Source organism: Anguilla rostrata, chromosome 5 (assembly GCF_018555375.3).
Source record: "Anguilla rostrata isolate EN2019 chromosome 5, ASM1855537v3, whole genome shotgun sequence".
In the NCBI taxonomy this organism is placed as follows: Eukaryota; Metazoa; Chordata; class Actinopteri; order Anguilliformes; family Anguillidae; genus Anguilla; species Anguilla rostrata.
The window spans coordinates 54449991-54465871 of record NC_057937.1 but is presented as its reverse complement, the minus strand read 5'-3'; the positions used below and the strand labels follow the sequence as shown (position 1 = coordinate 54465871).

The window sequence follows — 15881 nt, the reverse complement described above, 5'->3', positions numbered from 1 at the left end:
TACCTTTATCCTTTCAGCAGATGCTCTGATCCTGAGCGGCTTACGAAAGCCCATACAGAACTTTAGACAAAGAGCAGAGAGGATACCAGTATAGCTGTCACAACCCATTGGTGATGCCCTTACTTAAACATACAATTATGTTAAATGCCATATTTTAAGAGGGAATTTGAGGATATAGTGCTTTAATTGTCAAATTCATTTTTTAAAGATGCAGTTCTACTTGATGTAGTGGAAGGAAAGATTAAAACTAGGCATTTTAATCAGTTAATATACAGTAGGGATGTTCCAGGACACTACCAAGTCCTGGTTGTTTTCATTCTTTATCACGGAGTAATACAATTATGATACTCCATTTATACTTCTTATTCAGGAGTATGTTATTTTTTAAGGCCAAACTGTCCACAGCATTGAAAGCACAGACATGTGTCAATCAAACAGGGCATGGACCTCCGGAAGCAGTTAACAGATATTACAAGGACAGAGAAGGGCTTTGGTTTGGAAGAGTAAACTCGGTATAAAGAATAGAATTGTGTGGTTTGCAAAAGCCCATATAAAAACAAGAAGCAGTGATAATACGGGGATAGCACTGCCACAACCAATTGCAGGAGTCATTGCGTACGCTGGCAAAATAGCATTCGGTGTCATAGTAGCTGCAAGAGGGAATTTGAGGATACATTATGAAGTGTCAAATGGCTTGGAGGATATATTTTTAAATTTAGCAGAAGAACTAGCATAAGTGCTTTTATTTCAGGGGTCCTGGGAAGTTTTGAATTTCTGTTCAATCAGTGGCAGAGGATAATATTGGGGAGTTATACGAAATAGTTCATAGGCCCTGTTAACATACACTATATGGCCAAAAGTATCTGGACACCGTTTGAGGCTGTTTTTCATGGTTTGGGCCAGGCCCCACAGTTCCAGTGAAGGGAAATCTTTATACTACAGTGTACAGTCACATTCTAGATGCTTATGTGCTTCCTCAACAGTTTGCCACCTTGTGTAACAACCATTAGACACTGAACTGAAGGCACAGCACCCCATGTTTTCACTGATACACTCCCACAAGCCCAGACCATATCGTTAAGCAGGTTTACTGCAGACCACAAAAATGCCAAACTGGGTAGAGGTGAAGCATATTCGTTGCACATGATAAAATTAGCAATTCCACTGGTGCCCGTGTCCCTTTTTGTGTACCCACATCTGGTACAAGGAGCAGAATTTTGGCAGAACCAAGGCTCTGAATTAAGGTTTGAGAGGCTACAAACTCACTTTTGTGCATTTTGTATTCTTATGCATACTAATGTTGATCCAAGCCTGATTCCATTGAAAACAATGCATTTAACAGTGATGGTAGCTTTTATATGATGCAATGAAATGCAATAATGCACATTGGGGAGTTTACCATAGACACCAATATTACAGACACAGGTTAATATTTAATGAATGCTGTAGGTCAGCCCAGGATGTACATGATGTAGAATGCAGGAAAGTGAAGTGATCCAATAATGTTTCAGTTTTTAGGCTTATTAAAAACATCAATCTTTACACTCTCCTGTAGAGTAGCTGAAGAAACAGTTGGCCAGACTTGACTTCTGTATGATGTTTACAATGCTATAAATGCACAGTACAGTATAATAACTGTGTACTTCAGAATAAAATCAATATCCTCATAAACATACGCCATAAAATGATACAGCTACTTATTCTGTATGCATTTATGAAGGGGCTGGCTGTGGCATCAGTAATGTTAAGAAAGTTTGTTTATTATGCGTGATGAATACATCCATGCTTGGCTGTAGGTTCAGAGACCACCCCAAGACTGCTTTTGTCATAGTTTGTTTGTTTTTTTTTTTCTTTAATGAACCAAGCTATATAAATATAATTTCCACTGTAATATTTGTATGTCTGCGTGTGCCAGCACAGTATCTAAATGGTTTTCATCCGTAGTTTTATTATTTTGGGAGATCAAACCAATTTTCACTTAATCCCTCAACTTCTGCTTCAAAGTATTCCATCCTAGGCTGCTTTTTATAATAAAATACTTTCAACTTCTGAATTCTGTTCTGATTTCCACTCAAATGAATGCACCTCAATCCGCCTTTATATTTCAAATCTGGCACATGTAAATAATTCACTACACAGAAATTGCAAAAAGCATTCCATAAATATTGATAATTCCATCTTGACCATATCAATAATTATCAAGTCAGAAAATATCCTCTTTAAATAAACTGAATCTGACGCATTCCTTCCCCTTCAAGTTTCGCAGCATGCAGCCAGGAGAACTGGGAAAACATAAAGCGAATTGGTCAGTGGCTCTTAAATGCGACATGTCCAGTGTGGCTCCGTCCAGTCAGCCATTTCCTGTCCCCAGTAAAGTGGATTTTGACAAGACAAATCACTGACAGGGTTTCCTGTCATCCAGTAATGGAATGTAAACAATACGGATGGTTCTGTAAAGCCATAAATATAATTATATATTAAGAAGGGGGTTGGGGCAAAGTTCACGGACAGTTTAATACCACCTGTCAGTCATGCGTCTTTTCTGTTATGCGTTATTGTTTATCTAAAGGCCACCATATTGCGTTATACATCATTTCATTTGAGGGAATGACGAGACATTCAAACAAGCTATTATTGTGTGGGGTAGCTAATTTTAAGCAAGAGTTAACTTTTTTGAGAAAGAATAGCCAAGGAAAATGTAATATTGGCATACATATATTTCTCAATGTTCAATGTAAATAGTTGAATGGCTCTCAAAGGAAATAACTCTGGAAATGATCCCCTCTGCCAGTTTCAATTCCGTACAAGAGTCCACTTATTCTGGAGGTAGAATGCAAGCTAATATGAACTCAAAAGCCTTGAAGGAAGAAAAGTCTCTGATGCTTTTTCTTCAGAGAGAGGAACAGACACCGATTCCCCTCAGTCTTTCTCTCTGTCACACCTCCTCAGTAAATCTGTGCTGTCGACAGCCATGAATTAGCAGACAGGGACAAATCACACTTGTTAGTTTCCGCACCTTCTAAAAGCCAGACTTTTTGCCCTTGAAGCAGGAAGGCATAATTCAGCTGTTTTCTTTTTTTTTGTGTCCCAAACTCTGATGGCAGAGAGTGAAAAATGCACTTGTCAGAAATCACTTGTGGGAGACGGGCACATGAAGGCGAAGGGAAAGTTTGGGGCTCGTGAGAGAGAACAACCCGTTTACTTGAGCACTCTGTCTTCCACAGTCATCTAGGTCCTCTAGTACTTTTACCACCAGCCATAACTACTGTTCTTTTTGGGGTTTTTTTTTTTTTTCGTACATAAAAATCTAAATGAGCAAGATAGCAAAACACACACATCAGCACATGGAATGATAAGATGTCACCTCAGAGTATGGCCTGTGAATAGCCTACATACTAACACCCTGGGTATATTTCATTTTTCTCCACTCACTCTGCAGTCAGCAGTAGTGATTTGTTTGCAAATGGGAGAGAGGGTTCTGTTCATGTAAATTAGCGGTTGCTCCGTCTCTGTGAAGCCGACCAGGTGATGGGTTGTCCGCTGAGGAGACGACCTCGCGCACAGAGCTGAGGACATACATGGCGGCGCCGATGCATCTCGTCTTCCCGGGCAAATCTCTGTCCTCTGGTGTCGGGCATGTCCTTTTTCACCTGAGACACCGCAGAATTTCTGTGCTTACTGGAGTGTCACTTCATGATTAAACTTAATCAGGAGTTGGGCATTGTTGGAGTCCCAATGGCCTTCCCTGCAAAATTAATTCTCATTATCAAAACTCCGAACTGCTGTAATGAGATGAAAATGGCGGTATCTGAATAAGAAGGGGCAAGCTGATTTTAATAAATGTTAATTTGGTGATAAATAAATATGTGTACTCGCGGAGTGAATCCCGTTCTAATTAGGCGGCAGTGCTTGTGTGGGCATATTAATTTTTAGTAATTAAGAACTGTTAGATGGCAGCGCTGCATGTGAAATCAGTCCCCTTTGGTCTTCCTGTGTCACTGTCTAAGCAGCCTGGCATTAGCAGAGAGCCCTGTGACAAACATACTGGGCCTGTGAAAGAGTAGGGCTGGACCTGCGAAGTATTTAGTCCTTCTAAACGATGTTCACGGAATACTAAATGCATTTATTTGTAACAATAAATGAATAAATAAATAAAACCTCACCCTCTTGTCCAAGTGAGTTTTGGCCCTTTCATAGCACCATTTGTGGACCAGTGGTGTTACATTGTCCCAAACAATGCTTCCTAATATTTCAGAGATAACAAATTTCAGGGTTTTGTATAATTCAGATGTGTTTGCTTGGCGTATTGCACCTCATGTAGCAGAATGGGACCGTGTGTACTCTGTAACAGTTGATTTAGCACTGGACATTTTACTGTATAGGGTCTGGGATATCAAAATGTGGAATCTGAACCTGCTGTCAACAAGCCAGGCCAACGCACAAGCAACAAGCTAATAACAATGGTGTAAAGGAGAGCCATATTGATTACACAAAGCAGCTGGGCATATTAAGACTTTCAGCCAAATTCATATCCAGCCTGTTGACTTTGTAAAAGCAAAATGATACGTGTGATTATACTGTTGAATGGACAATAGATTGCAGTTAGCCAGGGAGATATGTCAGCATTTCTTCTGGTATTGATTTTCATATGAGAACTCTGGGCCCCAAGACAATAATTCTCTCTCTGATACAGTTGGCAGGTACATAGTGCTCAGCAGGCAACAAGCAATGCATTTCTCATCTAAGGGAGGTGATCTGCTCCTATTCCAAAGGGATCTGGCACTTTGCGACACCCGTCATGTTCTCACAGTGATCAAAAGTAAAGCCTGCTGTTTTATATAGCTTTATGTTCCTTTCTAAGTTTCTCAATGCAGGGAATGTAAGACAGGAGGGAGTATGCATGGGTTTGTCTGAAAAAACTAATACGATGCTGCCGATATGCATGAATTTAAGCAATAATTATATTCTCATTAATTACACATAATATTTTTGGTTTTCATTAACAGCGCTGCATTGGAAAACAGTCAAGTGCTTGTTTGAATCCTGCAGTCTCAGTAAAATTCTGAATAATTGTTGTGAATTCTGTCCACATCATTCACGTACTGGACTGTGGTAATATGAGGCTCGCCCAGAATGCAAGCTTAATGTTACAAAAAGCACACATTGTAGTTCAAGTCCAAAATGTCATTAACCAACTAAAAGCAAGGGTCCACAGTAGCAGTAGGGATTTTACATCCTCTAGCTAAGGGTGCATACTAACATATCAATAAATGTCAAATAAACAGTATATTAATTTTTAGTATAAACCCATTTCTACAATAAATCACACCACACAAACATCTGTGCAATTTAATTAAGAAGCTGATTAGTATTGCTCATTTTAATAAACTTGAATTTATTATTTATTCAATTTTGTTTTATGTATCAGTATATTCAAACTGGTGCTGCTGTTTCATACTAGACTGAAACAGTGGTCTGATTGGAAGCCAAATTCACAAACTACTGGGATTTTAAACAGATAAATAATAATAGTCCAAATATATGTGACACATCCACAAGATTTGCAGTATTTCGATGTTATTTTCTTCAGAAACCTTCCTTGCGAGTTCAACTCTTCCTGAGCCATGGATGCTTCTGTGTCTTCAGTATAGCAGTATGACAGCAGGAGCTGTAACATATCCTTGTTTATTGTGTACAGTTCCTCCCATATTTAGTGACAGCTGAATACTGTTCTGTGGGCCTACCCCTCAAGAGATTGTGACAATGTTGGCATGGTATCTGGTTTTGTCCTTTGCTACAACAGTCTGTTACTGTCAGTCAAGGTATTCTATTAGTTTACACTATAACAGAGTGGAGTAGAAGACTGTAGAACTGACAAGAGCGGGGGTAGAAGGTCTGTGAGATATAGTTACATCAAACCCAACAGCAACAAACAAGGAAATAACGTTAGCCTGTTAGGAATCAATGTGTGTGTGTGTGTGTGTGTGTGTGTGTGTGGGTGAGAGAGAGTGAGAGCGAGATAGAGATATGCCATCATGTTATACGTGAGGAGCATGCTGTGGTTGTGTTCAAATTTCGCCAAGATTACATTGTGCTTAATGAGAAAAATATTTAGTAAATTTCAGAACAAATGTATGTGCAGGCGGAGGTAATGAAGAGTTCTAGTGCACCCCCACAAAGACATTGACAGTCTTTAACTTTTGATGCTCCTTTCCCCGAAACACCAATTTACTCACCAGAGGAAGATTAACATGCAGTACCACCCAAAATGTCCTGGCTCTTCCTAAAATGTATACCCATGTGATAATCTACCATCATCCATGCCAATTTTTGCATTTTTTTTTTTTTTTGCTTGAACATCTAAATTGTCTAAATTGTTTAAAGGCATAGGCTACTATGCAGGGTGTTTTAGCCCGGGTTTTCATGAAATGAAAAAACGTATGTTAAACGTGTAATTAGTTAACATTAGAAAATAAATTAACTGATTTTTTATCCCATTAACTAATGTAGTTGCTACAAATTAATTATGTACAAATACATGAACACACCTGTACATATTAACTTTTCAGGCGTTAGTGGCTAACAACTGCATTAGTTAATGCCAGTTCATGTGACCGTATTGTAACCTAAAACACGCGTGAAACATTTTAAATCCCCTTTCCGGAGCGTTGTGCATCAGAGCATGTATTCCTTCCACCTCCGCCCCATGCAGCCCATAAGAGAAACTGATTTGGCTGCTGAGGATGTGTGTACCGCCCCACACCCTGCTCCAGCATCCTGTGAACGAGCTATGGGCTGTATCAGTGCAAATTACCGCCTGCTTTGAGGAGTTCTAAAAATTCTCACGCGAAGAGGGGAGTCACAATTAATGCATGCTTTAGTAAATTATACGGGATACTTAATTGGTCTAATTTACATAATCTCCACCCTGTTTTAGCGTGTTCACTCTAGGTGTGCATATGAATGGACTCATTTAACTGTGAATCAAAAGGAAAGCTGCAGTGACGTTATCCCTGCAAAATACATCCTGATAGTGATTTTCACGCATTGTGTCCATTTAGTAAATCCGACATACATATTGTGACCTTGTAGCGACTGCTTTTGGTGCTGGAAAAGCAGTTGCGATCCTTTAGTAAATCTGGAATTTAGAATACATGTTGCAAATCTCCTGCCCACCACATTTCACCTGAAGGGATTGGACAGCAGGATTAATTCGGGAATGGAGAGTTGTTCCCAAATGAGTCAGTATTGATTTCATTTGCATCCCTTTGATTCTAAATAACACACACAACTGAAGCGGAGTCTACTTGGAGACTCGATTCAACACCTTGTTATTCATAAATAAGTTATAATTTTGATTAGCCCGTATGTCATCTGACTGAATATAGTGTTTAATTATCTTGGTCTGGTCCTCATTAATTATTTCAAGGGCCGGAAGGAAGCGTAATTTTTTCAGACGTGTGAACTTTTAATAAAGTGTTTAGGAGGTTGTCGGAGCAGGAGGGACAGTCCGAACAATGCAAATTGACTTCGCGTAGACTTTTTAATTTTAGAATTCAGACTGATATTACTATCCATTCAGATTTCACAGTTTAAATCTCCTCCTCCAACATTACCCAGCATGCCTGCTGTGTCCATTGGCTTCCTCCCTTTTCAGTTTTTTTTTTTTTTTTCAGGGAAGGCAATTGTGCAGCTTGAGACAAATAAACAATGCAACCACTAAAAGATGAGTGGTGGTGACTTTCTTTTAAGCTCATGAATCTATCTGTATTATGTTATATGGTGTGCTTGTTGTTTTGGGTTAACTGTCAATTCGTTGAACTGTACTTCACATGGTTCGCTGTTTGATGGTGACTACACAGTGGGGGGTCTAATGGACTATTAGAAAGCAAGAGCTGCTGTCTTTGCTTTTTTGGCAGCGTGGACTAGCATTCTTTCCTCTGTTGCTTTTCACATTGGTTTTAACACTGTAAAGCATATATAGTTTACTGAATAAGTATTTGGACAGGGACACAGTTTTTATTGTTTTAGCTCAATACTCCAGCACATTGGATTTGAAAAGAAACAATGAATAAGTTTAGGTTTCAGGTTTAACTTAAGGGCATTTGCATACATATTGGGTGATCTTTGTAGGAATGACAGCCCTTATAATACATAGTCCCCCCATTTTAGGGGCCAAAAGTAATCGGACAACATAGTTTTAAATTAAGTCATCATATTTGGGACTTGGTTGGAAATATTTACCATTTACTAACTGGTGTTGGTGATCCACACATCACCAGATGCTGGGCATCTTCCCATGTTTATTGGAAGGACTCTACTGTAGTCAGCTTATGTTTCTGTTCCTGTTTGTTTAAGTTCCCTCATTTTGCCTTCAGTATTGTCTTCCGCAGTCAGATGATTGACATGGCCAGTCAAGAACACTATAGTTTTTGGCCCTGAGAAACTCCTTGGTTGCTTTAGCAATATTCTTGGGGTCATTGTCCTGCTGCAATGTCAAGCGCTGTCCAAGTTTGGAAGCTTTCCAACACCTCGGGACAGGTTAATACTCGTCTTATCTGCCCGTAAGACTTGGTTCTATAATACTACAATTTTTAAATGTTAACAAACTGTAACAGTCATTTTGTTCTCGAGGCTTACCAGTGGTTTGCATCTAGCACTGAACCCTCTGAGGTTATGAACGTGTAGTCTTCTCTTTATGTAGGCTTTGATACATCTGTGCCTACATCCTGAAACATGTTCTTGATCTTTTTGACAATTGAAAAGGGTTTTTTTTTTCACAATTCAAAGCTTTCTTTGATAATCCACTACAGTGGTCTTCCATGGTCTGACAGGTCTTTGCTATTCCTGAGCTCACCAGTGCATTTTTTCTTCTTAACAACGTACCAAACATTTGATTTTGACACACCCAGTGTTTTGGCCGTGTCTCTGATCAACTTGTGATTTTTCAGCCTGCTTTACTGGCATTGACACTTGTTTGTTCCTCGTGTTCAGACAAAAGCAACAGACTCCACATACAAATGCCAAAATGATAATCAACTCTAGACCATTTGTTAGCTTCCATGTGCATAAACTGGTGATGCAACGACACACAGCTGGTCAAGAAACAGCTGCGCACCCAAATGGCCCGTCACTTTTGGTCCCTTAAAATGAGGTGACGTGCATAGAAATGGTGCTAATTCCTACATAGTTCACTCAATATAGATGCAAATACCTTCTAAATAAAGCTGACAGTTTTTTTAAAACCTGCGTTTTAATATTAAATATTAATGATTTAATTTCAAATCTAATGTAACGGGGTACAAAACGACAAAAATTGTGCGAATGTCCACATACCTACAGACCGTACTGTAGATTTGCTTTAGCGTGGTCACTTGTTTTTTTCCTTCCCTAATGGGTTTTGCTGCCTTGACGTTATTTAATGGACTGAGGGCGATGGTGTTTAGCCCAAAAGACATGGTGACATTGACCTTTTAAAAAAAAATGGAATATATTACAATCCCAGCGTCTTTCGCTCAGCGTGCTATTTCATACTAAATGGTAGTAATGCATAGCCTGGTGGGAGCAATGAGCACTGGGCTTTTAAAACCAGAGGCTGGCTTTAATTCCATTACAAGGTCAAGACCAGCATGTGGTTCTATTTAGCACATGGTATGGAGCCATTAAAAATGAAGAAATGTGCCAAATGAAAATGTAAAAGTATGTTTTACCCTTTCCTACCTGCTGTAACATAATAATATAAAGTAAAAAAAGAAAAAAAAAGAAATTTTTAAAACTTTTTCATAAGTCTCCTGTTTTGTGACCCGGGTCTTTCGACATGGTGGGCTCGGTGGAGCCCAGGGGTTCCGGTCGCTCGGTTGTGATGCCCGGCGTCCTTCCCTTTGCGCGTGCACTTTCCGTCACGTCACCCAGCTAGCCCGCGCACATGACACAAGCGCTGAAGGCACCGCTTCGTTCCCGTCTCACAGCCGAGCGTCAGGCTTCGAGCGGGCGCCGTTTCTCTTTTCAGCACTAAAATATAATCTGCAGCTTGGCAGGCTGAGGGATGAAGGGGGATATGGCGTACTGTGTAAGATCTGAAATAAGCTGCATTACTTTTCCGGCTTTGGTGCTCTAAATTAAGAAGAAGGGCACCCACTATGTTTAGACTGAATGCCACCCCCCCCCCCAGCCCCACCACCACAGCTGTTTTCCTGCTGCAGTGCTCTCCCCTGCATGATGTTGGAATTCACCTCCACGCCAGCTTTGCTGAAGGGCTTTCTTACGGACTGTCATACGGCCACGCCCATGGCGATCCTCCCATTCCTGGCAGTGAGGACAAGTGGGGTGAATTGTGCTGTGATTCAGGGTTTATTTTATTTTATTTATTTATTTTTTCTTTCCTGAGCTTAGCGCCCTTATCTACGGTGAGCCTCAGTTCTTCTATGTGTTATCCGTATACAGCTGTATACTTATTGTGCGATAGCTGTTCATTCCTGTTCCAGGGCACTGATGCGTTCTCACAGGGGTTCCAGTTTCCAGCCTTCTGGTTTACAGCTGAATACACCGTGTGCTTTCACATTCATGTGGATACAGTATGAGGCTTGCAGCGCAGCCTCAGTAAAAAAGCAGAGGTCCCTGGAGAGTCCAAGGCCAGGCTGTGACACAGTGTTAGTTGTTGCTTATGGAGAAGTGATTTAAAAAGGCTAGTGGAAGAGCATGTTATCACTCATATTTGTTCTTGTGGGAAAAATGCCGGCTCTTAAATAAACAAATAAATAAATAAATGAATTGTATTTATCCATTCACAGTTTTGACCCTTGTGCGTGCTGGCCTTTCGCCCCTGATGAATCACACACAAGATTTTATCTTAAGTCTTTGTTATTTTTGTTTCTTGTGGTTTCTAAGTTCAAGAAGCCTTGCATTTCCTCTCATCAAAGCTGTGCCAGGTTGGAGAATGAGATACTCAGTTCTCTCAGTGACATCTAGTGGCTGTACTCAAAACAGCAATGTCTGTTAAAAGGTGTAACCATAGAAACTAGCACAGATTAAAAAGAAATTGGTATTCCATCAACAAATTAGATTATTGATAGGATTTATACAGTGGATTAATGAAATGTAGGCTTTTGTACTCAATGTGTAGGAAATGCATTGTTTCATTACACACGCACGTACACGCATACACACATGCACACACACAGACATACACACTCGCACACATACACACATTCACACACACACTACACATGCACATTTACAGTTTGTTTGGAAGTTAGAACAAGCTAGAACAGGTTTACAAAACTACGCAAGTTCATTGCCTATTAAAGTACTGAGAGCAGTACACCTTTTATGCCCTACATATTCCAAACTGGAAACCTATCCCCTTGAGCTTGTGGTGTGTCATCACTCCAGAGCAATTATAAAATTATGGAAGCAAGGCTAACACACATTTTAAATCGGTGCTTACCTAGACCGATATTTATGCCCTTAGAAAAGGGTGTGTGAGGAAGGTTTTAAGTAGGCCTACCTGAGTAGTTGCTGGGTCAGCGATATTAAAGGAGGATGAATTACTTCCTCACCTCTGCCGGTAATGAAGTCTCGCTTCGCCGTGCCTGAGGCATGTCGGTCAGGTGCGCTCGCGGTTTCGGCACGCGGGTTTCCTCTCTGCGATTATTACCGGCAGATACGGCTCCGCTTTAATGCGCTGCGGTATGAAAACGTTATACGGTGTACGGACAAACAGCGGCGTGTGCAGATTTATACGGCACACGATTCCGGGAACCGGCGCCAGCGTGAATAAAATTCAGCCCCGAACGCAGAGAGCAGGCCGAGTGCGGTTCAGTGGTATTATGCGCAGGGCACTGTAACTGCAGAGATAATAAAGATCATTTATGTGCAGGCTTTACCAAGACGGCTCTGGACGCGTTGCCGTTTTTTAACACGTTCGCTCTTTTCCGGTCTTCCTGCGCCCAATGCTCAGCACTGCTCTTCACCTCCTCCAGGTAGATTTTCGGATGAAAATGGCCGGTCTGCGCTGACCCACAGTGAAAGCGGGCTCATTTGCTGAACGTACGGCACGTGGTCCAATTGGAAATTGTGATCTTCTCCGGGGCCGACCCACGGCTCATCGTAAAATATCAGCGACGAAGGCCCAAATGGAATGTGGTCCTTTCTGATTGCAATGCCAATCAGTGGCCATTACTGCAGAAGAGTGAAGAAATAGGTTATATGTCCACGTACATTGTGATTTTAATCCCAGTGAAAATTCAGATATTGTTATTGTCCATGCCTGAAAAAAAATAAATATATTGAATACATCAGCCCTGCCCAAACTGTCCCTATGTTACATGAGTTATTAAAATGTTGCGTAACACAACCTGTCTCTAGTATAAATGATAAAAAAAATGACCTCCTTGACCGTCTGATGGAAGTGTAGTGGATAACTGCCACTTCACAGAGCAAAAGCATTTATAGTCTGATTCTTCATATCACTGGATGAAATACTGAGAGTGTTCCTGTACGCAGAAGGAAACCAGGGGATTACTTTTAAGCACGGCTCAATTTTAAAGTGACGGACAATAAAGACTGCTGGGTTGATACCATATAATGCCAGATTATGCCTTCTATTTCAATACCAATTCCCCTGTATTTATTCATGGGGAAAGGAATATGCCTTGGATGTCTGCTGAATCATGCTTGATCTGTTTTTCATTTGTTTGAAGAACCATCCACTAAGTTTCACACGGTCTGGTAAAAAGTTTTGGGCTTGTCACCACATTAGTCCTGTCACTCACCACTGGACAGTTGCGTTTAAAAAAACAAATAAATAAATTTGCTGCCCAACATGAGACTGAGCATGTCTAGTTTCCACCTTAATTTGGAATCGCCAAGTATCTGCAACAGTACTGGAAGAGCTGGACTTGAACCTGCAACCTCTTCGTGTGAAACTCTCCAGTTATTTAAACACAGTCCCAGACTGCATGCCACTGCAATGTTATTGCATTGTTTCCACAGTACCCCATGACAACAGGGGCATGGTATATCCTCCTCTTTGAGAGAAGATATTATGCAGTAAATCGCAAACTGCCGAACGTGGGCCGGTGCCCTCGTGGGAAAGCTGCTGCGCTGAACCGAAATGCGACTTTCCTCCAGCTCCCAGCGCCTGGTCCCTCAAGGAGGGATGGTCCTGTCACGGTCTTTAGCGCCACCAAAGACTTGCACACCCAGGTACGGGGGAACAGATTGTACGATTAACCTAACACCGGGGGATCTGAATCTTCAATTAATTACGTCAGGAAAACAACCAGAGTGTGTGTGTCTGCAGGGACTTCAGAGATCAGGACGTTCCAATGAAGCACGAATGGGGTAGGGTGTGGGTTTCCTCATAGGATGGAACAGCTAACACCTTACAGCAATGCCGTGGCTGTGTTCACGCTAACCACACATTGTATGGAAAGACATGTACTGTGTTGCATGCTAAGAGTGCTCCTGAAGTTTATCAAAATGTCGTCTATTCCGTCCAATATTTTGGGGTTCCTCCCAATAATGCACACAGACTGAGCAATTTTTTTAATTTTTATTAACAGTGAAATATTTCCTCTGCATTTCGATTACAAGTGACCATGAATTTCAGATCACAGAAGGTGATGCTGGATGCTGTGGAGAACCTATATAACAGCACATTGCAAAAATGCATCACAGCAATCTTTAGTTGATGAGTCCTATTTCTGTGGGGGGACTTGGGTGGAGGTGGGGTGTCTACATGTAGGAAAATGCTGCATGCAGTGTGCTACAAACAAGACAGTAAATTATACAGAAAATGTACCACAGATTGTTATTTCTTTGGAGTGCATTGTACGAGGATCTTTAACATACATTTCTGAATAATTTTTCAATGAAGAAGAAGAAAAAAACCACTTAACAATTCAGGTTAAGTACCTTGCTCAAGGGTACTGTGGCAGCCCTAGCTAGGAACCACGCTTGCAACCTTTGGGTTTCCTAACTGTTATACTACATTAGTGCTTAAATTGATTTAGATTGCAAAGACAGATGTTGGTATTCAGCTGCCTTTTATTTCATTTAATTTTCTCGTACAGAGAAATATGGCTAATGTTTGATGTTTAAAACAACACTTTTTTTTCTGCATACCTAGAGCAAAACACCCTTAAACCCTTAAACACAACTGTTACAGTGAGAAATGGAAGATAATGGCATAGTTGACTCGGTGTTGTTCCTCACTGTCTGAATGATGGAACAGCAAAGCCAAACTAATCTATTAAAAGGTCAAAACTCCTACGGTGTGACATAGTAAACTGCGAGATGAATGTTTATCTTGAAAGCCATCTATTAGATAAACATATACCACATTAGATGAAACAGAGTGATTCAATTGCTCACGATTAGCCTGGTGTACAGATTTTTTTTTTTTTCCAGTTTCACCTATGCTTTAATAAAATGCTGGTTCTCTTGTGTTTACAGTGACAATGTCAGGCATCTTCCTACAGGGGGCACTGTTGCATAGCTAAACTTCCAAATCTGAGCACACGTTGGGTTTTTATGTGATGGCTTCGGACTGCAGCAGCTGTGTGGCACCGCATAAACACATTTAAACACGTTATCTGACCTAAACTCTTTATTTCCCTATGTGTTTGTAAACCATATCTGTTAATTAGATTTGTAAAGTGTAAGCATGTCTTCACAAAGTGTAAGCATTAGTCTGTCATTAGCGGTGCTGTTGTTATCGGTCACTGTAGGTGTGAAGAACTATTTTAGTGATTTTACTGATACTGCAGTCTGTTATTTTTGTTACAACGCGGGCTTGTTTATTAAGGCACAAGGTGGGAACAGAGCAGGCACCTTTCCTGATTATCTCCTGAAGATTAAGACCATTGCGTTGAGCTGTGTTCTGATGTCGGTGCGACCTTATCAGCGCGACCACAGGGCAGCGGTGTTTACAATGGCCGATTGTCACGTGAAGCCTCGTGCTGTAGCCAACTGGAAGATGGCGGCACTTGTTTGCACTAAAAATGGGTTGGAGGATGTCTTGAAGCGTCAAACTGGTTTTAGAAAAGCAGCTGATGACATAGTTCATTTTTCCAACCAATAATAAAAGAAGTTTGGGTATGTTTTATTGACGATAACACTGGGAATGATCGATTCCCTGATCATAACAGTTTTCCAGTTAAGAGCTTATGCCCTTAACAAATTTCCGCAACAGATTCCCTGAACAGATTATTCATTATTCATTATTAATTGTCATCTACGGCATTAAAGGAGCTTCTCTGAGGACTCATCAGATACACAGGCAGCAGGTCTCTTCAGATCCAAAAATAAATATACAGTAATAGGGTGCTACTTAAGGCCATTGTCTATCTACAGAGAGACAAACAGAGGGAGAGAGATACGCACCGTGATGAATCCACAGGCATGAATGCAATACAAACAATCGCAAATGATTTTATGAAAATCAAGATCAATAAACCAGCAGGGAATGTTCATATTGAATATTTATTTTTTCAACCAATAGGGAATGCATTAAGGTGAGGAAAATGTATATGAACATAAATCAAGTATGGCATGTATTATTTTGTTGTTAATAACTGCAAAATGTGCTGCTGGTTGTCATTTTTTTCATTGTACAACCGAGAAAAGGAAAATAAATAAATAACTAAAAACATTCTGTGAGTGTCTGGAAAAATCTTTTAGAGCGGGACAAAGGTCCAAGGGTGAGGGAACAAAACAATTAAACAAAATCAATGGAACCTACCGGTGTACAATAAAAGATGTAATTCCATCCTTGGCTGGCGTTGTTCCCCTTTCAATGTTCTCTCTTTGATGCCGTGTCTTTTACAACACCACAGGAACTATCATTCTCCTCTTGTCAGCCTGGGCATCCTCCTATC

At 40.6% G+C, this 15881-nt stretch overlaps 1 long non-coding RNA gene across 9 annotated transcripts in view; it reads left to right on the top strand.

Moving 5' to 3' along the window:
* LOC135255702 (uncharacterized) overlaps positions 1-15881 on the top strand; it is a 33704-nt gene that overhangs the window by 3808 nt on the left and 14015 nt on the right. Inside the window, exon 4 of one of the 9 annotated variants that reach the window (XR_010330239.1) lies at positions 11982-12809. The exons of 5 other annotated variants lie outside the window; for them this stretch is intronic. This is a non-coding gene — a long non-coding RNA (uncharacterized LOC135255702). Of the gene's footprint in view, positions 1-17; positions 1584-3517; positions 4111-7676; positions 7802-11981; positions 12810-15881 lie in introns of those variants that run through there. 3 more of the 9 variants (XR_010330245.1, XR_010330247.1, XR_010330243.1) reach the window with 3 other exon arrangements.